Genomic DNA, 27,597 nt, shown 5'->3' on the forward strand with positions numbered 1-27,597 from the left:
TGTCTGAGCTCCTGTGTCTGCCAAAGCGAGCAATTGGACGGGTTGGTGTTTCATATTTATATGTCTGAATCGTCCGAGATGTTGGTGGGCCTTTGTATCTAATGTGATAGTAACATTGAAAAATGGAGGTGGCTCTGGTCGGCTTGGTGTGAACTTGTTGTTGGTCCATGACTCATACGGGATCCCCTCTTCTTCCTCTAGTCATTTAGGTTGTACAGTCATTGTCGATATGAACGAAGAATCTTCATCTTGGCTGTCATTTGGGTAGTCTCCCATTATGGCATTTGACGATGCTGTGCCATGGCATGTGGTTGAGAAGTGGTTCTCTTTGCCACATTTGTGGCATGATTTGCCCCAAGCGGGGCATTGTCTTTGTCCTTTTGGGTGTGCCTTGTGTCCACAACCTTTGCATTTGCCATTATCATTTTTAGTCTTGTCTGGTGGTGGAAACTTTCTTGATGACACAGATTTAAATTGGGCCACTTGTGTGATCTCTGCTGGTCGGAAGTGATTTGATGCTCTGGCGGTAGATTCTAGAGTCAAGAGACGTCTAGTTAAGTCATTTAGAGTTGGCAGGGACGTAATCTCTGCTAAAATTTTGCTCTGGTGGGAGGTGTCCCGTAATCCGGCAATGATTTGAGATTTGATCATGTCTTCGGAAAATGACATTGTACATTGCTGGTTGCCACAATTGAAAGCGCAGAGCATCGCTTGTGATTTCAACCGGGAAATAAAGGATGTGATAGTCTCCCCATCACTTTGCCTCATTACAAAGAACTGCTGACGGTATACCTCGGGATGGACGGTTTTCACGGCAACGGATTTAATATATTCCAGCAGCTGCTCCTCTGTAGCATTATGCAGGGCATCCGGACCAATAAAATTGAATAACATCTCATTGACAGATGAATTGCATGCAGATCGTAACTCATTCCGGATTTCTGTGGGGTCGTTAAGTTGTGTCATCTCCTTATAACGAAGCCATGCATCCTTAAAAATGATCCATTTATTGTCTGACGAGTCAGGTTCTATTACTGGTCGCTCGGGCTTCACCCGTGAATGGCGCAACAATGGGGTGGGGGCGTGTTGCCCGGTGGGCAGAAGGCGTGCCATGAGGTTCGTCATCTGTTCTTGCATGATGATTTGTTGTTGTTGCATTTGTAACATGAAAGAAATTGGGTCGATTTCGGCATGTTTTGGTGAAGCTTCGTTTGGGTTAGACATATTTGTGTTTAACTAGAGTGTCAAAAAGTATTGAATATGTATACTGACTGGATATTAAAAACAAAACAAACAAAGAAACGAAAAAAGTTTACCACGTGGTGAAGGTGCGTCCTTCATCGTTCATATGCATTTTCATGTTTTATTTTTTAGGATGGGTCGTTGTATTTTTCCTTTGTTTCGCTATTTTTGTTTTTATCCGACTTCTGACACCATGTATAATTAAGAGGGAAGGACTTCACTCATAAGGGAAAGACAACAAGACACAGTAGTTAGCCTCGATAAGCGACGTACGTGTGTACCTTTATTGGGTCCGCCATGACAGTCTCCTTTTCTCTCTCCTTCCTGGAGAGCTCGGGTTAAGGGTACATAACTCAGTGTTATGTTTACATTATCGAAAATCGAAACTAGCGTTTGGGCAGTGTCTATGATGTACGTAAAGAAGAAATCGGAACAAATTCGAGTCCGTGGAGATTTTTCAACTGGGTTAAATAATATGCTACAAGATCACCATTACCCTTTACCAAGCCCGGAAGAGATTTTTGCCAAACTAAATGGTGGGAAAATTTTTTTCTAAAGTAGATTTGCCCGACGCCTATTTGCAAATTCCGATAGAAGAAAAATGCTCAAAGATTTTATGCATTAACACACACAAAGGGTTATTTCAAGTATAACCGATTACCGTTCGGGATAAAAGTCGCACCGGTGATATTCCAGCAAGCGATGGACACAATGTTGAACAGTTTAGATTGTGCTTGTGCATACCTAGATGACATAATCATAAGGAGCGCATCCATAAGTGAACATATAGTGCATTTAAAACAAGTGTTCACAAGAATAAACGAGTACGGATTCAAGGTGAAAGAAAACAAATGTGAGTTTTGTCTAGACGAAATCAAGTATTTAGGACAAATAATAAGTAAAGATGGTCGACGCCCTGATCCAGAAAGAGCGATAGCAATTAGAAACATGCCAGCACCACATAACGTGATGACTTTACGGAGCTTTTTAGGCCTCGCGAACTACTACCAAGTATTTATCAAAGGCATGCACGACCTAAGAGCTCCGCTGAACGAATTATTAAAGAAAGAAACACCATGGATATGGACAAAAGAATGTCAAGACTCATTTGAGGAAATTAAAAAGACTTTGACGTCATATTTATCCTTAACTTATTACGACCCAAAATTACAAATAATTGTTGCGAGTGATGCGAGCTCGTATGGTATAGGAGCATGTATACAGCATATCATGCCAGATGGAACGAAGAAACCTATAGCGCATGCTTCAAGGACCCTAATTCTGTCAGAGACGGCTTACTCCCAAATAGAAAAGGAAGCATTAAGCATTATTTTCGTGGTGACGAAATTCTACCGTTATCTGTACGGAAGACATTCTATACTGGAAACAGATCACAAGCCTCTAGTGACTATTTTCGGCTCAAAAAAGGGCTTACCAGTATATACGGCAAATCGGTTACTCGGTTGGGGTACGATCTTGCTAAATTATGATTTTCAAATAAAACATCTACGTTTGGGAAAAATAGGTCATGCGGATGGATTGTCAAGGCTTATACCGAAAAGGGATGAAACCTTTGAAGAGTCAATAATTGCAGCTATACGTTCCAATTATGAGGAAAAAAACATGGTGGCGAATATAATAAGAGAATTACCAGTCAAACTTACCGATATAAAAAGGGAGGCTGAAAATGACGACGTCATCAAAGACATGAAGAAAAAATTAAGGGAAAATGACGGAAAAACGCAAAGTATATTTTCCTTATGCAATGAGGTATTATTATATAGTGAAAGAGTGGTTGTACCGAAAACCTTGCAGAAAAAAATCTTACGTGATTTTCATACAAGACACCCGAGTATAAACAGGATGAAGACACTTATGAGGAGTTATGTTTACTGCCGTAATATGGATGTGGATATTGCATTAACAGTAAACAAATGTAAAGGTTGTGCGTTAGCCACTAAGGCACCACCGATAGTTCATAAATCTTGGAAAAAAACTGACCATCCATGGTCACGCATTCATCTAGACTTTGCTGGACCGATCGAGGGACAATACTACCTAATCATAGTAGATAGTTTTTCCAGATGGCCGGAAGTAAAGCGGGTAAAAAACCCAACGACAGATAACACAATAAGTTTTCTGCATGAAATATTTGCACGTTTTGGGGTACCAGACATTGTAGTCCCAGATAACGGAACACAATTTACTTCAAGTGTTTTCAAGGATTTTTGTGAATCGTTTCAGGTAAACCATATAACTACACCACCATTCCATCCTAGATCAAATGGATTAGCAGAAAGATTCATAGATATGATAAAGCGTGCCCTTAGAAAATCAAATGCAAATATACAGGATAACTGAGAACCCAAATACACCGTCGAAATTATCGCCAGCAGAATTAATGTTTGCAAGAAAAATAAAATCACCATTTGATAAATTAATACGAAGCAAGAAGTCGTATATAAAACGACACACACACATTACGTAAAAGGTTTAAACTTGGTGATCAGGTATATTTTAAATGTTTTAAAAATAATATGTCATATTGGGAGTTTGGTACAGTAGATAAACTTATCAGCGACTTGGTCTGCATGATAAAAGGTTCAAAAGGGATACATAAAAGACACCAAAATCAATTGAGAAAACGTCATAGGAAGGATAATGAACAGGACAAACCTGAGGAACAAGAAGATCCAATTGATATAGTATACGAAACGTTTAATATTGAACCACCACAGACCATGTCCGAACTGAGGAGATCGGGAAGAAAAGAAAGGCTATAGACCCAATGATAATGAACCCCAAAAGGAAAAGATATTGAAATCTACACAACTTCAAATCTTAGGAGGGGGGGTTGTGGAGACGCCCACTAATTAGCATACGTGGGTGAAAAGATATAGATAAAGGTATCAAGTCAGCAAGACCGGGGAGCTGTGTTCGAACGCCGGATAGGCAAGACGCATGTGCCGGTTGCTCCATGAAAGACTTTAACACGCCCTCTGCCGGACGATCTTCCAACTGCAGTACAACTGCACCTTTGTAAATATGTATTATCTTTTCATCTTAATATATTTGTTTTACCTTTACTTTCTGCGTTCGTGTTGTTATTGATACAGAAACAACAGTTATGTACAGAGCAGATTATTTTTCAAATGTGTGTGAAGTAACTAAAGGTGATCCTGTGAAAATAATGTCATATTTCAAGAAGGAAATGAAGGATCAATCCAAATTGATGCTACTTTTACGCCGTGACATAAAATAAGAAAATTATACAAAAATATTTAGTTCTTATTTTTTTTGGAGTCTGAGTCGGTTCTAAAAAATTAAAGGAGTTGGAGTCGGATGTTCAAAGTTCCAGCTCCCCACCCCTAGTTGAGAGATAGCAACCAATGAGAAGGGATGGAAATGTGTAAGGGAGAAATCATTATTTTGTGTAAAAGAAATGAAAAGTTAATACTTTATAAAGGAGTCTATAATCCAGTTAAGAAGGGTAACTGGAGGAAATAGTAAAAATGTGTATATATTTTCCTGGTGTAGACTGGTGGCAGGAAGAGGACTGTAGAAAGAAAAGGAAAAATAAAACTTCTTCCTCTGTAAATGATGGCAATCGTCATGATGCATCTCCTAGAATGCAATATAGGGTTTTAATATAATGAATGTGTCTATAACGATGGTCAAAAGTTAGAGAATAGTTTAGACATAATAAATTTGTATGTGGCATCTGTTCTTGCAAACCTACAGTAATTTGGTCCAGAGGGGAAAAACTGCACCTCTTTTATTATATGTAGGGATTCATTACTATTATTCAATTTAATTGATCAATCTGCATGATTTTTGGAATATGACATGTATGTTCTGTCGACTATTACATAATTAAGAATTTTATGTATGTTTTTTTTTTTTAAGGAGAAATTAATATCTGGGAGGGAACAACTTTATAGTACGGTTACTTGGTACTGTTATGTTTAGTATCTGTTGTCAGCATTTCAGTGACTTCATCCCCCATTCCCAAAGAAACAAACAGATATCACATTTTAACTAATGCTACATACAAACGCAGAGGATTATGCTTTGTGACAATAAAACGGACATTACTTACGTCATTTTTGGAATATGACAAATATATTCCATGCCGATTGTTTTATTTTTGTTTTGTCTTGTTTTTGTAGTTTCCTACCAGGAGGAGATAATGCCTGGTAAGAAACTACTCTATATTACGGTTACTTGGTCTTTTGGCTAAGATCAGGTGTTGAAGCAAAGCTGCGCACGTGCTGAGAGATCTGGTGTCCCTTAAGGTAGATATTAGCGCTACAGGAGACCCACTTTGTTTCTGACGGGGATTGTCAAGTGCTGGTAAGCAACTTTGATCTTTACCCAGCATATGGCAATACCTATAGTCGTGGAATCTCCTTGTTAGTAAATTGCACTATCAGCGTTGGTGAATGTTGTTCATGCGGACGAGGATGGACGGACGATCATCATCGATGTTGCCATTAATAGCAGTGTGTTTCAGATTGTTGTGGTGTATACACCCAATTCTGCGGTAGAGAGGCTTTCTTTTTTCGGCGGTTGAAGGGCTTCCTCGAGGATCTGGAGAGGTTAGTTTTAATTGGTGATTGGAATGCCATCCTTGATCCCAAGATAAATAAGGTTAGGGGAGCAGCGGGTTGGTGTGGCGTGACAGCAGTCTATCTGACCTGATGGCTTCATGCGACCTTATCGACAAATTTTGTCTGGATCATCCGGGGTGGGAGATGTGGACGTAGCATGCTAGTGTGCCTTCCCATCCAAGTATTTACTTGGATCGGATAGAAAAGGTGACATATTATTGCTTATGCATTTTTTATTATTGTCTCATTCATTATTTTTTTATTCCTTATGCATTATTTATTATTGTCTCATTCATTATTTTTTTATTCCTTATGCATTATTTATTATTGCTTATGCATTATTTATTATTGTCTCATTCATTTTTTTATTCCTTATGCATTATTTATTATTCCTTATGCATTATTTATTATTGTCTCATTCATTATTTTTTATTGCTTATGCATTATTTATTGTCGCATTCATAATTTTTTTTTATTCCTTATGCATTATTTATTATTGTCTCATTCATTATTTTTTTATTCCTTATGCATTATTTATTATTGCTTATGCATTATTTATTATTGCTTATGCATTATTTATTATTGTCTCATTCATTTTTTTATTCCTTATGCATTATTTATTATTCCTTATGCATTATTTATTATTGCTTATGCATTATTTATTATTGTCTCATTCATTTTTTTATTCCTTATGCATTATTTATTATTCCTTATGCATTATTTATTATTGCTTATGCATTATTTATTATTGTCTCATTCATTTTTTTATTCCTTATGCATTATTTATTATTCCTTATGCATTATTTATTATTCCTTATGCATTATTTATTATTGTCTCATTCATTTTTTTTATTCCTTATGCATTATTTATTATTCCTTATGCATTATTTATTATTGCTTAGCATTATTTATTATTGCTTATGCATTATTTATTATTGTCTCATTCATTTTTTTATTCCTTATGCATTATTTATTATTCCTTATGCATTATTTATTATTCCTTATGCATTATTTATTATTGCTTATGCATTATTTATTATTGTCTCATTCATTTTTTTATTCCTTATGCATTATTTATTATTGCTTATGCATTATTTATTATTGCTTATGCATTATTTATTATTGTCTCATTCATTTTTTTTTATTCCTTATGCATTATTTATTATTCCTTATGCATTATTTATTATTGCTTATGCATTATTTATTATTGTCTCATTCATTTTTTTTATTCCTTATGCATTATTTATTATTGCTTATGCATTATTTATTATTCCTTATGCATTATTTATTATTGCTTATGCATTATTTATTATTGTCTCATTCATTTTTTTTATTCCTTATGCATTATTTATTATTGCTTATGCATTATTTATTATTGCTTATGCATTATTTATTATTGCTTTTGCATTATTTATTATTGTCTCATTCATTATTTTTTTTTATTCCTTATGCATTATTTATTATTGTCTAATTCATTATTTTTTTTAATTCTATATGCATTATTCATTATAGCTTATGCATTATTTATTTTTGTCTCATTCATTATTTTTTTTATTCCTTATGCATGATTTATTATTGTCTAATTCATTATTTTTTTTTATTCTATATGCATTATTTATTATTGCTTATGCATTATTTATTATTGTCTCATTCATTATTTTTTTTATTCCTTATGCATTATTTATTATTGTCTAATTCATTATTTTTTTTTATTCTATATACATTATTTATTATTGCTTATGCATTATTTATTTTTGTCTCATTCATTATTTTTTTTTATTCCTTATGCATTATTTATTATTGTCTAATTCATTATTTTTTATTCCATATGCATTATTTATTATTGCTTATGCATTATTTATTATTGTCTAATTCATTATTTTTTATTCCTTATGCATTATTTATTATTGCTTATACATTATTTATTATTGTTTAATTCATTATTTTTTTATTCCTTATGCATTATTTATTATTGTCTCATTCATGATTTTTTTTATTCCTTATGCATTATTTATTATTGTCTAATTCATTATTTTTTTATTGCTTATGCATTGTTTATTATTGCTTATGCATTATTTATTATTGTCTCATTCATTATTTTTTATTACTTATGCATTATTTATTATTGTCTCATTCATTATTTTTTTATTCCTTATGCATTATTTATTATTGCTTATGCATTATTTATTATTGTCTCATTCATTATTTTTATTGCTTATGCATTTTTTATTATTGTCTTATTCATTTTATTTTTATTCCTTATGCATTATTTATTATTGCTTATGCATTATTTATTATTGCTTATGTATTATTTATTATTGTCTCATTTATTATTGTTTTTATTCCTTATGCATTATTTATTATTGTCTCATTCATGATTTTTTTTATTCCTTGTGCATTATTTATTATTGTCTCATTCATTATTTTTTATTGCTTATGCATTATTTATTATTACTTATGCATTATTTATTATTGTCTCATTCATTATTTTTTTTATTCCTCATGCATTATTTATTATTGCTCATTCATTATTTTTTTATTCCTTATGCATTATTTATTATTGCTTATGCATTATTTATTATTGTCTCATTCATTATTTTTTTTATTCCTTATGCATTATTTATTATTGCTTATGCATTATTTATTATTGTCTCATTCATTATTTTTTTTATTCCTTATGAATTATTTATTATTGCTTATGCATTATTTATTATTGTCTCATTCATTATTTTTTTTATTCCTTATGCATTATTTATTATTGCTTATGCATTATTTATTGTTTCATTCATAATTTTTATTGTCTCATTCATTATTTTTTTTTATTCCTTATGCATTATTTATTATTGCTTATGCATTATTTATTATTGCTTATGCATTATTTATTATTGTCTCATTATTTTTTTATTCCTTATGCATTATTTATTATTGCTTAAGCATTATTTATTATTGTCTCATTCATTATTTTTTTTATTCCTTATGAATTATTTATTATTGCTTATGCATTATTTATTATTGCTTATGCATTATTTATTATTGCTTATGCATTATTTATTATTGCTTATGCATTATTTATTATTGCTTATGCATTATTTATTATTGTCTCATTCATTATTTTTTTATTCCGTATGCATTATTGTCTCATTCACTATTTTTTTTTATTCCATATGCATTATTTATTATTACTTATGCATTATTTATTATTGTCTCATTCATTATTTATTTTTATTCCTTATGCATTATTTATTATTGCTTCTGCATTATTTATTATTGTCTCATTCCTTATTTTTTTTATTCCTTATGCATTATTTATTATTGTCTAATTCATAATTTTTTTTATTCCTTATGCATTATTTATTATTGCTTATGCATTATTTATTATTGCTTATGCATTATTTATTATTGTCTCATTCATTATTTTTTTTATTCCTTATGCATTATTTATTATTGCTTATGCATTATTTATTATTGCTTATGCATTATTTATTATTGTCTCATTCATTATTTTTTATTCCTTATGCATTATTTATTATTGCTTATGCATTATTTATTATTGCTTATGCATTATTTATTATTGTCTCATTCATTATTTTTTTCATTCCTTATGCATTATTTATTATTGCTTATGCATTATTTATTATTGCTCATGCATTATTGTCTCATTATTTTTTTTATTGCTTATGCATTATTTATCATTGTCTCATTCATTATTTTTTTATTCCTTATGCATTATTTATTATTGTCTCATTCATGATTTTTTATTCCTTATGCATTATTTATTATTGCTTATGTATTATTTATTATTGTCTCATTCATGATTTTTTATTCCTTATGCATTATTTTTTATTGCTTATGCATTATTTATTATTGCTTATGCATTATTTATTATTGTCTCATTATTTTTTTTATTGCTTATGTATTATTTATTATTGTTTATGTATTATTTATTATTGTCTCATTCATTATTTTTTTTTATTCCTTATGCATTATTTATTATTGCTTATGCATTATTTAATATTGCTTATGTATTATTTATTATTGTCTCATTATTTTTTTATTGCTTATGTATTATTTATTATTGCTTATGCATGATTTATTATTGTCTCATTCATTATTTTTTCTTTGGTACTCCTGCAGTATTTTACCCACCGATTTCACGATCTTAGCCGAGCGTTGATCGACATCCGTCGGAGAACGCCGGAACATGGCGAGCGGTACGATACTCTCTCAGCCAATCAGGGCGCTTCAAACGAACGATAAAAAAAAACGGAAGAAATATGAACCTAGGACTGCTGGAAACAACCTTGCACTCCACTGAAGCCGTCGTCGAGTTTTGCCAGAAGAGAAAATTAATTCCTACATCGGTCGCCTGCCCAAAATGCCAGACACAGTGTGAATTTAAAAATGGGACCAAGTAAAAGACGGCTTTGCGTGGAGGTGTAGGAATACGCGTTGTCGAAAATGGATTTCGCTGCGACACGGGACGTTTTTCATGGCCTCCAAGCTGACCATAAAAGTGATACTAAAACTGATATATCTGTGGGCCTTTGAGTTAGCTACAGAGAAGAACGTCCGCCGGGAATGTGGGATATCCTCATCTCATACTATAACCGACTGGAAGAACTTCCTACGCCTAGATTATTTACGCAGGCATCCTAGGCAGATCGGAGGCCCAGGCCACACAGTGGAGATAGACGAGTCTGTCTTCAACCGACGCAAACATAACGTCGGCAGACTCGTCGAACCGCTCTGGGTTTTCGGCGGCTATGACCCCGCTGAGAAGGAGGGTTTCTTGGTAACGGTACCTAATAGAAACGCTGAAACCCTCCTTCCAATAATTAAAAAATATATCTTGCCGGGGACAACGGTCGTGTCCGACTGTTGGAGAGCCTATAACAGAGTAGGGAGCGAAGGGTTTTCACATCTAACTGTAAACCATAGTCTCCATTTCGTGGATCCAATTACGAAGGCGACCACAAATCACGTCGAGAGGATGTGGAAAGAAGCCAAACAGAGAAACAAGCGAGAATGCGGTACCAACCGGGAGCTGTTGGAAACATATTTATGCGAATTGATGTGGAGACAAAAATTTGGACACAACCCTTTTGTCTCCATAATAACTCAAATCGCGGAAGGCTACCCGGTTGGGAAGGAGCTTCTTTCCACATCCTCTGAAAACCCTTTGTTCCCTACTTTGCCTCTACAGTCAGTACAAAATCTTCCAGTCGGAACTAAAGATAAACAGTAATTGTTGTCCCCCCCCCCCTACAAACATTACTGAAAAAAAAAAAAAAAACATTGTTGTTACTGTTTAATAACGTTTTGTTAAAAACAAACAAACAAAAAAAATGGAAGTGTTTATTACTGTTGCTTACCCCCCCCCCCCCCAAAAAAAAAAAATAAAAGCTATCGGAAAACAAAATGAACAAAAAAAAAAATATTCAACAAAATAAATTTATTTTACTTTAAAAAAACTTACGGTAACTGTTTGTGATTTATTTTATCCAAATATTTTGTATTAATTTTATCCATTTTGTTGTGTGTGTAATATCTTTTCCTTGTAATGTTGTTGCTATTCACATACTTTTAGCGTTCTTGTACCGTAGCTCCGAATTCTCGGCTTTCGTCGGCGTCAACGCTCGGCTAAGATCGTAAAATCGGTGGGTAAAATACTGCAGGAGTACCGTTTTTTATTCCATATGCATTATTTATTATTGCTTATGCATTATTTATTATTGTCTCATTCATTATTTTTTATTGCTTATGCATTATTTTTTATTGTCTAATTCATTATTTTTTATTGCTTATGCATTATTTATTATTGCTTATGCATTATTTATTATTGCTTATGCATTATCTATTATTGTCTCATTCATTATTTTTTTTCCTTATGCATTATTTATTATTGTTTCATTCATTTTTTTTTATTCCTTATGCATTTTTTATTAATGCTTATGCATTATTTATTATTGTCTCATTCATTATTTTTTGTATTCCTTATGCATTATTTATTATTGCTTATGCATTGTTTATTATTGTCTCATTCATTATTTTTTTATTCTTTATGCATTATTTATTATTGCTTATGCATTACTTAATAATATCTCATTTATTATTTTTTATTACTGATGCATTATTATTATTGTCTCATTCATTATCTTTTTATTGCTTATGCATTATTTATTATTGCTTATGCATTATTTATTATTGTCTCATTCATTTTTTTTTCATTTGTGCAGTATTTAGAATTTTCTCATGCATTATTCATTATTGTCTTATGCATTATTTATTATTGTCTTATGCATTATTTATTATTGTCTCATTCATTTTTTTTCATTTGTGCAGTATTTAGAATTTTCTCATGCATTATTCATTATTGTCTTATGCATTATTTATTATTGTCTTGTGTATAATTTATTATTTTCTCATACATTATTTATTATTGCCTGTTGCATCATTTATTATTGTCCTATGCTTTATTTATAGCTGTCTCACACATTATTTTTTATTGTCTTGAACGTTATTAATTATTGTCGAATGCATTATTGATTATTGTCTTATGCATAATTTATTATTGTCTGTTACATTATTTATTATTGTCTGTTACATTATTTATTATTGTCTGTTACATTATTTATTATTGTCTGTTACATTATTTATTATTGTCTGAAAAATAAGTATTGTCTTAAAAATTATTATTGTCTTATGCATTATTTATAATTATCCTATGCATTATTTATTATTGTCTAATGCTTTATTTATTATTGTCTAATGCTTTATTTATTATTGTCTCATGCATTACTTATTATTGTCTTAAGCATTTTTTATTATTATCCTATGCAGTATTTATTATTGTATCCCACATTATTTATTATTGTCTTATGCTTTTTTTTATTGTCTCACACATTATTAATTATCATACATTATTTATTATTGCCCTATGCATTATTTACGATTGTCTCATGCATACTGTATTATTGTCTTGCACATTATATATTATTGTCTTATTCATTTTTTTTTACTTATGTATTATTTATTATTATCCTTTGCATTATTTATTATTGTCTTATGCATTATTTATTATTGTCTTATGCATTATTTATTATTTTCTCATGCATTATTTATTATTGTCGCATGCATAATTTATTATTTCCTGATGCCTTAGGTATTATTGTCTCATGCATTATTTATTATTGTCTTATGCATTATTTATTATTTTCTCATGCATTATTTATTATTGTCGCATGCATAATTTATTATTTCCTGATGCCTTAGGTATTATTGTCTCATGCATTATTTATTATTGTCTCATGCATTATTTATTATTGTCTCATGCATTATTTATTATTGTCGCATGCATTATTTATTATTGCCTCATGCATTATTTATTATTGTCTCATGCATTATTTATTATTGTCGCATGCATAATTTATTATTTCCTGATGCCTTAGGTATTATTGTCTCATGCATTATTTATTATTGTCTCATGCATTATTTATTACTAGCGAGGGGTACCCGGCGTTGCCCGGGTGTTTTTCGGCGTAGGTGAAAAAAACCCAAAAATGTGAAAAAAAAACAGGTGCCCGTGAAAAAAAAACGAAGCCTTCACGACGCGCAGTTGGAAAATAGTAAAGTGTTAGAAAAAACAGGTGCGCGTTTTTGATTGACGTGACGGCGATAGGTATTCAGCAGTAAGCATTTTGTGCGGGACAGTTTTGAATGAGGTGAATAAATCGGTTTGTTTGTTTTTAAAAACCCGCTCCCTGTTTATTAGGAGTAACGAAATGAAAGCTACAGTCTGATATGACGAAGTCGACATTGAACAAACGTTACTTAGCTCTCTTGAGATAACTGGCTTTCGGCCTGTGATTAGAGTCGAGTTTCGCTTTTTTTTATACTGAAAACCGAATGTAACGCGTGCCAATGCGGGAAATGTCGAATAATTAACGTTTGAAAGTCAATAAAATTAAATAGACAGGCGAGCTCCGTGGATAACTGTGAGATATTACAATTTATAGATGATATAAAATGTTTTAAGAAGTTGTGAACCGAGCAAGCGCTTCTCTGAAAGAAGCCTTTTGTGGACCTCGAGGAAAAGCATACATACATACATTTTCGCTTTTATATATATAGATAGAAGAAGATTGTTTCATGCATTATTTATTATTGTTTCATGCATTATTTATTATTGTCTCATGCATTATTTATTATTGTCTTATGTATTTTTTTATTATTGTCTCATTCATTATTTTTTTTTCACTTGTGCAGTAGTTATAATTTTCTCATGCATTATTCATTATTGTCTTATGCATAATTTATTATTTTCTCATAAATTATTTATTATGGTCTGATGCATCATTTATTATTGTCTTATGTGTTATTTATAATGGTATTATGCATTATTTATTATTATCTTATGCTTTATTTATACTTGTCTCACACATTATTATTGTCTTAAAGATTATTAATTATCGTCCAATGCATTATTGGTTATTGTCTTATGCATTATTTATTATCGTCTTTTACATTATTTATTATCGTCTTTTACATTATTTATTATTGTCTTTTACATTATTTATTATTGTCTTATACATTATTTATTATTGTTTTTTAAATTATTTATTATTGTCTTACGCATTATTTATTATTGTCTTATGCATTATTTATTATTGTCTTATGCATTATTTATTATTGTGTTAGGCATTATTTATTATTGTCTTATGCATTATTTATTATTGTCTTATGCATTATTTATTATTGTGTTAGGCATTATTTATTATTGTCTTATGCATTATTTATTATTGTCTTATGCATTATTTATTATTGTCTTATGCATTATTTATTGTCTTATGCATTATTTATTATTGTTTCACGCATTATGTATTATTTTCTTATGCATAATTTTTTATTGTCTCATGCATATTTTTATTGATGTCTTATGCATTATTATTATTGGGTTATGCATTATTTATTATTTCTCACACATTATTATTTCTTAAAAATTATTAATTATTGTCCCAAACATTATTTATTATTGTCTGATGTATTATTTATTATTATCTCATGCATTATTTATTATTGCCTTGGACATTATATATTATTGTCTTATTCATTATTTTTTATTGTCTTAAACATTATTTATTATTGTCCTCCGCATTATTTTTTATTACTTATGTATTATTTATTATTATACTTTGCATTATTTATTATTGTCTTATACATTATTTATTTTTGTCTCACACATTATTTAATATTGTTAATTATTTATTATTTTCTTGCGCATTATGTATTGTTATGCATTATTTATTAGTGTATTATTCATTATTTATCATTGTTTATTCATTATTTTTATTGTCTGATGCATTATTTATTATTGTCTCCACATTATTTATTATTGCCTTATGAATTATTGTCTTATGAGTTATTTATAATTGTCTTATGCATTATTTATTACTGTCCCACACATTATGTATTATTGTCTTATGCATTATTTATTATTGTCTGATGTATAATTTATTATTTTCATATGCCTTATTATTGTCTCACACATTACATATTATTGTCTGATGCATTGTTTCTTATTGTCTGATGCATTGTTTATGATTTTGTATACATTTTTTTATTGTCTCTCACATTATTTATTATTGTCTTCTGCATTATATACTTTTGCGTATGTATTATTCATTATTGTCTCACACATTATTATTGTCTGATGCATTACTTATTATTGTCTTCTGCATTATACATTTTTGCATATGTATTATTCATTATTGTCTCACACATTATTATTGTCTGATGCATTACTTATTATTGTCTTCTGCATTATACATTTTTGCGTATGTATTATTAATTATTGTCTCACACATTATTTATTATTGTCTGATGCATTACTTATTATTGTCTTCTGCATTATATATTTTTGCATATGTATTATTCATTATTGTCTCACACATTACTTATTATTGTCTTCTGCATGATACATTTTTGCATATGTATTATTCATTATTGTCTCACACATTATTATTGTCTGATGCATTACTTATTATTGTCTTCTGCATTATATATTTTTGCGTATGTATTATTTATTATTGTCTCACACATTATTTATTATTGTCTGATGCATTACTTATTATTGTCTTCCGCATTATATATTTTTGCGTATGTATTATTCATTATTGTCTCACACATTATTATTGTCTGATGCATTAATTATTATTGTCTTCTGCATTATACATTTTTTCGTATGTATTATTCATTATTGTCTCACACATTATTTATTATTGTCTGATGCATTACTTATTATTGTCTTCTGCATTATACATTTTTGCGTATGTATTATTCATTATTGTCTCACACATTATTTATTAATGTTTGATGCATTACTTATTATTGTCTTCTGCATTATACATTTTTGCGTACGTATTATTCATTATTGTCTCACACATTATTTATTATTGTCTGATGCATTACTTATTATTGTCTTCTGCATTATACATATTTGCGTATGTATTATTCATTATTGTCTCACACATTATTATTGTCGGATGCATTACTTATTATTGTCTTCTGCATTATATACTTTTGCGTATGTATTATTCATTATTGTCTTACACATTATTTATTATTGTCTGATGCATTACTTATTATTGTCTTCTGCATTATATATTTTTGCGTATGTATTATTCATTATTGTCTCACACATTATTTATTAATGTCTGATGCATTACTTATTATTGTCTTCTGCATTATATACTTTTGCGTATGTATTATTCATTATTGTCTCACACATTATTTATTATTGTCTGATGCATTACTTATTATTGTCTTCTGCATTATACATATTTGCGTATGTATTATTCATTATTGTCTCACACATTATTATTGTCGGATGCATTACTTATTATTGTCTTCTGCATTATATACTTTTGCGTATGTATTATTCATTATTGTCTTACACATTATTTATTATTGTCTGATGCATTACTTATTATTGTCTTCTGCATTATACATTTTTGCGTATGTATTATTCATTATTGTCTCACACATTATTTATTATTGTCTGATGCATTACTTATTATTGTCTTCTGCATTATATATTTTTGCGTATGTATTATTTATTATTGTCTCTCACATTATTTATTATTGCTCATTCATTATTTATTATTGTCTTCTGCATTATTTATGTTCGCGTATGTATTATTCATAATTGTCTCTCACATTATTTATTATTGTCTTCTTCATTATATATTTTTGCATATGTATTATTCATTATTGTCTCACACATTATTTATTATTGTTTGATGCATTACTTATTATTGTCTTCTTCATTATATATTTTTGCATATGTATTATTCATTATTGTCTCACACATTATTTATTATTGTTTGATGCATTACTTATTATTGTCTTCTGCATTATACATTTTTGCGTATGTATTATTCATTATTGTCTCACACATTATTTATTATTGTTTGATGCATTACTTATTATTGTCTTCTTCATTATATATTTTTGCATATGTATTATTCATTATTGTCTCACACATTATTTATTATTGTTTGATGCATTACTTATTATTGTCTTCTTCATTATATATTTTTGCATATGTATTATTCATTATTGTCTCACACATTATTATAATTGTTTGATGCATTACTTATTATTGTCTTCTTCATTATATATTTTTGCATATGTATTATTCATTATTGTCTCACACATTATTTATTATTGTTTGATGCATTACTTATTATTGTCTTCTTCATTATATATTTTTGCATATGTATTATTCATTATTGTCTCACACATTATTTATTATTGTCTGATGCATTACTTATTATTGTCTTCTGCATTATACATTTTTGCGTATGTATTATTCATTATTGTCTCACACATTATTTATTATTGTTTGATGCATTACTTATTATTGTCTTCTGCATTATATATTTTTGCATATGTATTATTCATTATTGTCTCACACATTATTTATTATTGTCTGATGCATTACTTATTATTGTCTTCTGCATTATACATTTTTGCATATGTATTATTCATTATTGTCTCACACATTATTTATTATTGTTTGATGCATTACTTATTATTGTCTTCTTCATTATATATTTTTGCATATGTATTATTCATTATTGTCTCACACATTATTATTATTGTTTGATGCATTACTTATTATTGTCTTCTGCATTATATATTTTTGCGTATGTATTATTCATTATTGTCTCACACATTATTTATTATTGTTTGATGCATTACTTATTATTGTCTTCTTCATTATATATTTTTGCATATGTATTATTCATTATTGTCTCACACATTATTTATTATTGTCTGATGCATTACTTATTATTGTCTTCTGCATTATACATTTTTGCGTATGTATTATTCATTATTGTCTCACACATTATTATTGTCGGATGCATTACTTATTATTGTCTTCTGCATTATATATTTTTGCGTATGTATTATTCATTATTGTCTTACACATTATTTATTATTGTCTGATGCATTACTTATTATTGTCTTCTGCATTATATATTTTTGCGTATGTATTATTCATTATTGTCTCACACATTATTTATTAATGTCTGATGCATTACTTATTATTGTCTTCTGCATTATACATTTTTGCGTATGTATTATTCATTATTGTCTCACACATTATTTATTATTGTCTGATGCATTACTTATTATTGTCTTCTGCATTATATATTTTTGCGTATGTATTATTTATTATTGTCTCTCACATTATTTATTATTGCTCATTCATTATTTATTATTGTCTTCTGCATTATTTATGTTCGCGTATGTATTATTCATTATTGTCTCTCACATTATTTATTATTGTCTTCTTCATTATATATTTTTGCATATGTATTATTCATTATTGTCTCACACATTATTTATTATTGTTTGATGCATTACTTATTATTGTCTTCTTCATTATATATTTTTGCATATGTATTATTCATTATTGTCTCACACATTATTTATTATTGTTTGATGCATTACTTATTATTGTCTTCTGCATTATACATTTTTGCGTATGTATTATTCATTATTGTCTCACACATTATTTATTATTGTTTGATGCATTACTTATTATTGTCTTCTTCATTATATATTTTTGCATATGTATTATTCATTATTGTCTCACACATTATTATAATTGTTTGATGCATTACTTATTATTGTCTTCTTCATTATATATTTTTGCATATGTATTATTCATTATTGTCTCACACATTATTTATTATTGTTTGATGCATTACTTATTATTGTCTTATTCATTATATATTTTTGCATATGTATTATTCATTATTGTCTCACACATTATTTATTATTGTTTGATGCATTACTTATTATTGTCTTCTGCATTATACATTTTTGCATATGTATTATTCATTATTGTCTCACACATTATTTATTATTGTCTGATGCATTACTTATTATTGTCTTCTGCATTATTTATTTTTGCATATGTATTATTCATTATTGTCTCACACATTATTTATTATTGTTTGATGTATTACTTATTATTGTCTTCTGCATTATTTATTTTTGCATATGTATTATTCATTATTGTCTCACACATTATTTATTATTGTTTGATGCATTACTTATTATTGTCTTCTTCATTATATATTTTTGCATATGTATTATTCATTATTGTCTCACACATTATTTATTATTGTCTGATGCATTACTTATTATTGTCTTCTGCATTATTTATTTTTGCATATGTATTATTCATTATTGTCTCACACATTATTTATTATTGTTTGATGCATTACTTATTATTGTCTTCTGCATTATTTATTTTTGCATATGTATTATTCATTATTGTCTCACACATTATTTATTATTGTTTGATGCATTACTTATTATTGTCTTCTGCATTATTTATTTTTGCATATGTATTATTCATTATTGTCTCACACATTATTTATTATTGTTTGATGCATTACTTATTATTGTCTTCTGCATTATTTATTTTTGCATATGTATTATTCATTATTGTCTCACACATTATTTATTATTGTTTGATGCATTACTTATTATTGTCTTCTTCATTATATATTTTTGCATATGTATTATTCATTATTGTCTCACACATTATTTATTATTGTCTGATGCATTACTTATTATTGTCTTCTGCATTATACATTTTTGCGTATGTATTATTCATTATTGTCTCACACATTATTTATTATTGTTTGATGCATTACTTATTATTGTCTTCTGCATTATATATTTTTGCATATGTATTATTCATTATTGTCTCACACATTATTTATTATTGTTTGATGCATTACTTATTATTGGCTTCTGCATTATACATTTTTGCATATGTATTATTCATTATTGTCTCACACATTATTTATTATTGTCTGATGCATTACTTATTATTGTCTTCTGCATTATTTATTTTTGCATATGTATTATTCATTATTGTCTCACACATTATTTATTATTGTTTGATGCATTACTTATTATTGTCTTCTGCATTATATATTTTTGCATATGTATTATTCATTATTGTCTCACACATTATTTATTATTGTCTGATGCATTACTTATTATTGTCTTCTTCATTATATATTTTTGCATATGTATTATTCATTATTGTCTCACACATTATTATTATTGTTTGATGCATTACTTATTATTGTCTTCTTCATTATACATTTTTGCGTATGTATTATTCATTATTGTCTCACACATTATTTATTATCGTTTGATGCATTACTTATTATTGTCTTCTGCATTATTTATTTTTGCATATGTATTATTCATTATTGTCTCACACATTATTTATTATTGTTTGATGCATTACTTATTATTGTCTTCTTCATTATATATTTTTGCATATGTATTATTCATTATTGTCTCACACATTATTTATTATTGTCTGATGCATTACTTATTATTGTCTTCTGCATTATACATTTTTGCGTATGTATTATTCATTATTGTCTCACACATTATTTATTATTGTTTGATGCATTACTTATTATTGTCTTCTGCATTATATATTTTTGCATATGTATTATTCATTATTGTCTCACACATTATTTATTATTGTTTGATGCATTACTTATTATTGTCTTCTGCATTATATATTTTTGCATATGTATTATTCATTATTGTCTCACACATTATTTATTATTGTTTGATGCATTACTTATTATTGTCTTCTGCATTATTTATTTTTGCATATGTATTATTCATTATTGTCTCACACATTATTTATTATTGTTTGATGCATTACTTATTATTGTCTTCTTCATTATATATTTTTGCATATGTATTATTCATTATTGTCTCACACATTATTTATTATTGTCTGATGCATTACTTATTATTGTCTTCTGCATTATACATTTTTGCGTATGTATTATTCATTATTGTCTCACACATTATTTATTATTGTTTGATGCATTACTTATTATTGTCTTCTGCATTATATATTTTTGCATATGTATTATTCATTATTGTCTCACACATTATTATAATTGTTTGATGCATTACTTATTATTGTCTTCTTCATTATATATTTTTGCATATGTATTATTCATTATTGTCTCACACATTATTATAATTGTTTGATGCATTACTTATTATTGTCTTCTTCATTATATATTTTTGCATATGTATTATTCATTATTGTCTCACACATTATTTATTATTGTTTGATGCATTACTTATTATTGTCTTCTTCATTATATATTTTTGCATATGTATTATTCATTATTGTCTCACACATTATTTATTATTGTTTGATGCATTACTTATTATTGTCTTCTTCATTATATATTTTTGCATATGTATTATTCATTATTGTCTCACACATTATTTATTATTGTCTGATGCATTACTTATTATTGTCTTCTGCATTATGTATTTTTGCATATGTATTATTCATTATTGTCTCACACATTATTTATTATTGTTTGATGCATTACTTATTATTGTCTTCTGCATTATATATTTTTGCATATGTATTATTCATTATTGTCTCACACGTTATTTATTATTGTTTGATGCATTACTTATTATTGTCTTCTTCATTATATATTTTTGCATATGTATTATTCATTATTGTCTCACACATTATTTATTATTGTTTGATGCATTACTTATTATTGTCTTCTTCATTATATATTTTTGCATATGTATTATTCATTATTGTCTCACACATTATTTATTATTGTTTGATGCATTACTTATTATTGTCTTCTGCATTATACATTTTTGCATATGTATTATTCATTATTGTCTCACACATTATTTATTATTGTCTGATGCATTACTTATTATTGTCTTCTGCATTATTTATTTTTGCATATGTATTATTCATTATTGTCTCACACATTATTTATTATTGTTTGATGCATTACTTATTATTGTCTTCTTCATTATATATTTTTGCATATGTATTATTCATTATTGTCTCACACATTATTATAATTGTTTGATGCATTACTAATTATTGTCTTCTTCATTATATATTTTTGCATATGTATTATTCATTATTGTCTCACACATTATTTATTATTGTTTTATGCATTACTTATTATTGTCTTCTTCATTATATATTTTTGCATATGTATTATTCATTATTGTCTCACACATTATTTATTATTGTTTGATGCATTACTTATTATTGTCTTCTTCATTATATATTTTTGCATATGTATTATTCATTATTGTCTCACACATTATTTATTATTGTTTGATGCATTACTTATTATTGTCTTCTGCATTATACATTTTTGCATATGTATTATTCATTATTGTCTCACACATTATTTATTATTGTTTGATGCATTACTTATTATTGTCTTCTTCATTATATATTTTTGCATATGTATTATTCATTATTGTCTCACACATTATTTATTATTGTTTGATGCATTACTTATTATTGTCTTCTTCATTATATATTTTTGCGTATGTATTATTCATTATTGTCTCACACATTATTTATTATTGTTTGATGCATTACTTATTATTGTCTTCTTCATTATATATTTTTGCCTCACACATTATTTATTATTGTTTGATGCATTACTTATTATTGTCTTCTTCATTATATATTTTTGCCTCACACATTATTTATTATTGTTTGATGCATTACTTATTATTGTCTTCTTCATTATATATTTTTGCATATGTATTATTCATTATTGTCTCACACATTATTATTGTTTGATGCATTACTTATTATTGTCTTCTTCATTATATATTTTTGCCTCACACATTATTTATTATTGTTTGATGCATTACTTATTATTGTCTTCTTCATTATATATTTTTGCATATGTATTATTCATTATTGTCTCACACATTATTTATTATTGTTTGATGCATTACTTATTATTGTCTTCTTCATTATATATTTTTGCATATGTATTATTCATTATTGTCTAACACATTATTTATTATTGTCTGATGCATTACTTATTATTGTCTTCTGCATTATACATTTTTGCATATGTATTATTCATTATTGTCTCACACATTATTTATAAATGTCTGATGCATTACTTATTATTGTCTACTGCATTATACATTTTTGCGTATGTATTATTCATTATCGTCTCACACATTATTTATTATTGTCTGATGCATTACTTATTATTGTCTTCTGCATTATATATTTTTGCGTATGTATTATTTATTATTGTCTCTCACATTATTTATTATTGCTCATTCATTATTTATTATTGTCTTCTGCATTATTTATTTTTGCGTATGTATTATTCATTATTGTCTCTCACATTATTTATTATTGTCTTCTTCATTATATATTTTTGCATATGTATTATTCATTATTGTCTCACACATTATTTATTATTGTTTGATGCATTACTTATTATTGTCTTCTTCATTATATATTTTTGCATATGTATTATTCATTATTGTCTCACACATTATTTATTATTGTTTGATGCATTACTTATTATTGTCTTTTTCATTATATATTTTTGCATATGTATTATTCATTATTGTCTCACACATTATTTATTATTGTTTGATGCATTACTTACTATTGTCTTCCTCATTATATATTTTTGCATATGTATTATTCATTATTGTCTCACACATTATTATTATTGTTTGATGCATTACTTATTATTGTCTTCTTCATTATATATTTTTGCATCTGTATTATTCATTATTGTCTTACACATTATTTATTATTGTTTGATGCATTACTTATTATTGTCTTCTTCATTATATATTTTTGCATATGTATTATTCATTATTGTCTCACACATTATTTATTATTGTTTGATGCATTACTTATTATTGTCTTTTTCATTATATATTTTTGCATATGTATTATTCATTATTGTCTCACACATTATTTATTATTGTTTGATGCATTACTTATTATTGTCTTCTTCATTATATATTTTTGCATATGTATTATTCATTATTGTCTCACACATTATTATTGTTTGATGCATTACGCATTATTGTCTTCTTCATTATATATTTGTGCATATGTATTATTCATTATTGTCTCACACATTATTTATTATTGTTTGATGCATTACTTATTATTGTCTTCTTCATTATATATTTTTGCATATGTATTATTCATTATTTTCTCACACATTATTGATTATTGTTTGATGCATTACTTATTATTGTCTTCTTCATTATATATTTTTGCATATGTATTATTCATTATTGTCTCACACATTATTTATTATTGTTTGATGCATTACTTATTATTGTCTTCTTCATTATATATTTTTGCATATGTATTATTCATTATTGTCTCACACATTATTTATTATTGTTTGATGCATTACTTATTATTGTCTTCTTCATTATATATTTTTGCATATGTATTATTCATTATTGTCTCACACATTATTGATTATTGTTTGATGCATTACTTATTATTGTCTTCTTCATTATATATTATTGCATATGTATTATTCATTATTGTCTCACACATTATTTATTATTGTTTGATGCATTACTTATTATTGTCTTCTTCATTATATATTTTTGCATATGTAATATTCATTATTTTCTCACACATTATTGATTATTGTTTGATGCATTACTTATTATTGTCTTCTTCATTATATATTTTTGCATATGTATTATTCATTATTTTCTCACACATTATTTATTATTGTTTGATGCATTACTTATTATTGTCTTCTTCATTATATATTTTTGCATATGTATTATTCATTATTGTCTCACACATTATTTATTATTGTTTGATGCATTACTTATTATTGTCTTCTTCATTATATATTTTTGCATATGTATTATTCATTATTTTCTCACACATTATTTATTATTGTTTGATGCATTACTTATTATTGTCTTCTTCATTATATATTTTTGCATATGTATTATTCATTATTGTCTCACACATTATTTATTATTGTTTGATGCATTACTTATTATTGTCTTCTTCATTATATATTTTTGCATATGTATTATTCATTATTGTCTCACACATTATTTATTATTGTTTGATGCATTACTTATTATTGTCTTCTTCATTATATATTTTTGCATATGTATTATTTATTATTGTCTCACACATTATTTATTATTGTTTGATGCATTACTTATTATTGTCTTCTTCATTATATATTTTTGCATATGTATTATTCATTATTGTCTCACACATTATTTATTATTGTTTGATGCATTACTTATTATTGTCTTCTTCATTATATATTTTTGCATATGTATTATTCATTATTGTCTCACACATTATTTATTATTGTTTGATGCATTACTTATTATTGTCTTCTTCATTATATATTTTGCATATGTATTATTCATTATTGTCTCACACATTATTATTGTTTGATGCATTACGCATTATTGTCTTCTTCATTATATATTTGTGCATATGTATTATTCATTATTGTCTCACACATTATTTATTATTGTTTGATGCATTACTTATTATTGTCTTCTTCATTATATATTTTTGCGTATGTATTATTCATTATTGTCTCACACATTATTTATTATTGTTTGATGCATTACTTATTATTGTCTTCTTCATTATATATTTTGCATATGTATTATTCATTATTGTCTCACACATTATTTATTATTGTTTGATGCATTACTTATTATTGTCTTCTTCATTATATATTTTTGCATATGTATTATTCATTATTGTCTCACACATTATTTATTATAGTTTGATGCATTACTTATTATTGTCTTCTTCATTATATATTGTTGTATATGTATTATTCATTATTGTCTCACACATTATTTATTATTGTTTGATGCATTACTTATTATTGTCTTCTTCATTATATATTTTTGCATATGTATTATTTATTATTGTCTCACACATTATTTATTATTGTTTGATGCATTACTTATTATTGTCTTCTTCATTATATATTTTTGCATATGTATTATTTATTATTGTCTCACACATTATTTATTATTGTTTGATGCATTACTTATTATTGTCTTCTTCATTATATATTTTTGCATATGTATTATTCATTATTGTCTCACACATTATTTATTATAGTTTGATGCATTACTTATTATTGTCTTCTTCATTATATATTGTTGTATATGTATTATTCATTATTGTCTCACACATTATTTATTATTGTTTGATGCATTACTTATTATTGTCTTCTTCATTATATATTTTTGCATATGTATTATTTATTATTGTCTCACACATTATTTATTATTGTTTGATGCATTACTTATTATTGTCTTCTTCATTATATATTTTTGCATATGTATTATTCATTATTGTCTCACACATTATTTATTATTGTTTGATGCATTACTTATTATTGTCTTCTTCATTATATATTTTTGCATATGTATTATTCATTATTGTCTCACACATTATTTATTATTGTTTGATGCATTACTTATTATTGTCTTCTTCATTATATATTTTTGCATATGTATTATTCATTATTGTCTCACACATTATTTATTATTGTTTGATGCATTACTTATTATTGTCTTCTTCATTATATATTTTGCATATGTATTATTCATTATTGTCTCACACATTATTATTGTTTGATGCATTACGCATTATTGTCTTCTTCATTATATATTTGTGCATATGTATTATTCATTATTGTCTCACACATTATTTATTATTGTTTGATGCATTACTTATTATTGTCTTCTTCATTATATATTTTTGCGTATGTATTATTCATTATTGTCTCACACATTATTTATTATTGTTTGATGCATTACTTATTATTGTCTTCTTCATTATATATTTTGCATATGTATTATTCATTATTGTCTCACACATTATTTATTATTGTTTGATGCATTACTTATTATTGTCTTCTTCATTATATATTTTTGCATATGTATTATTCATTATTGTCTCACACATTATTTATTATAGTTTGATGCATTACTTATTATTGTCTTCTTCATTATATATTGTTGTATATGTATTATTCATTATTGTCTCACACATTATTTATTATTGTTTGATGCATTACTTATTATTGTCTTCTTCATTATATATTTTTGCATATGTATTATTCATTATTGTCTCACACATTATTTATTATAGTTTGATGCATTACTTATTATTGTCGTCTTCATTATATATTTTTGCCTCACACATTATTTATTATTGTTTGATGCATTACTTATTATTGTCTTCTTCATTATATATTTTTGCATATGTATTATTCATTATTGTCTCACACATTATTTATTATTG

General features: G+C 26.8%; 1 protein-coding gene across 17 annotated transcripts in view; it reads right to left on the reverse strand.

Moving 5' to 3' along the window:
• The window catches only part of LOC145242419 (P2X purinoceptor 4-like), a 691,075-nt gene that overhangs the window by 175,379 nt on the left and 488,099 nt on the right, over window positions 1-27,597 (reverse strand). The gene's annotated exons all lie outside the window — the stretch shown is intronic.

The sequence above is a fragment of the Euprymna scolopes genome, chromosome 21 (genome assembly GCF_053919585.1).
Source record: "Euprymna scolopes isolate OS-2025 chromosome 21, ASM5391958v1, whole genome shotgun sequence".
Lineage (NCBI taxonomy): Eukaryota > Metazoa > Mollusca > Cephalopoda > Sepiida > Sepiolidae > Euprymna > Euprymna scolopes.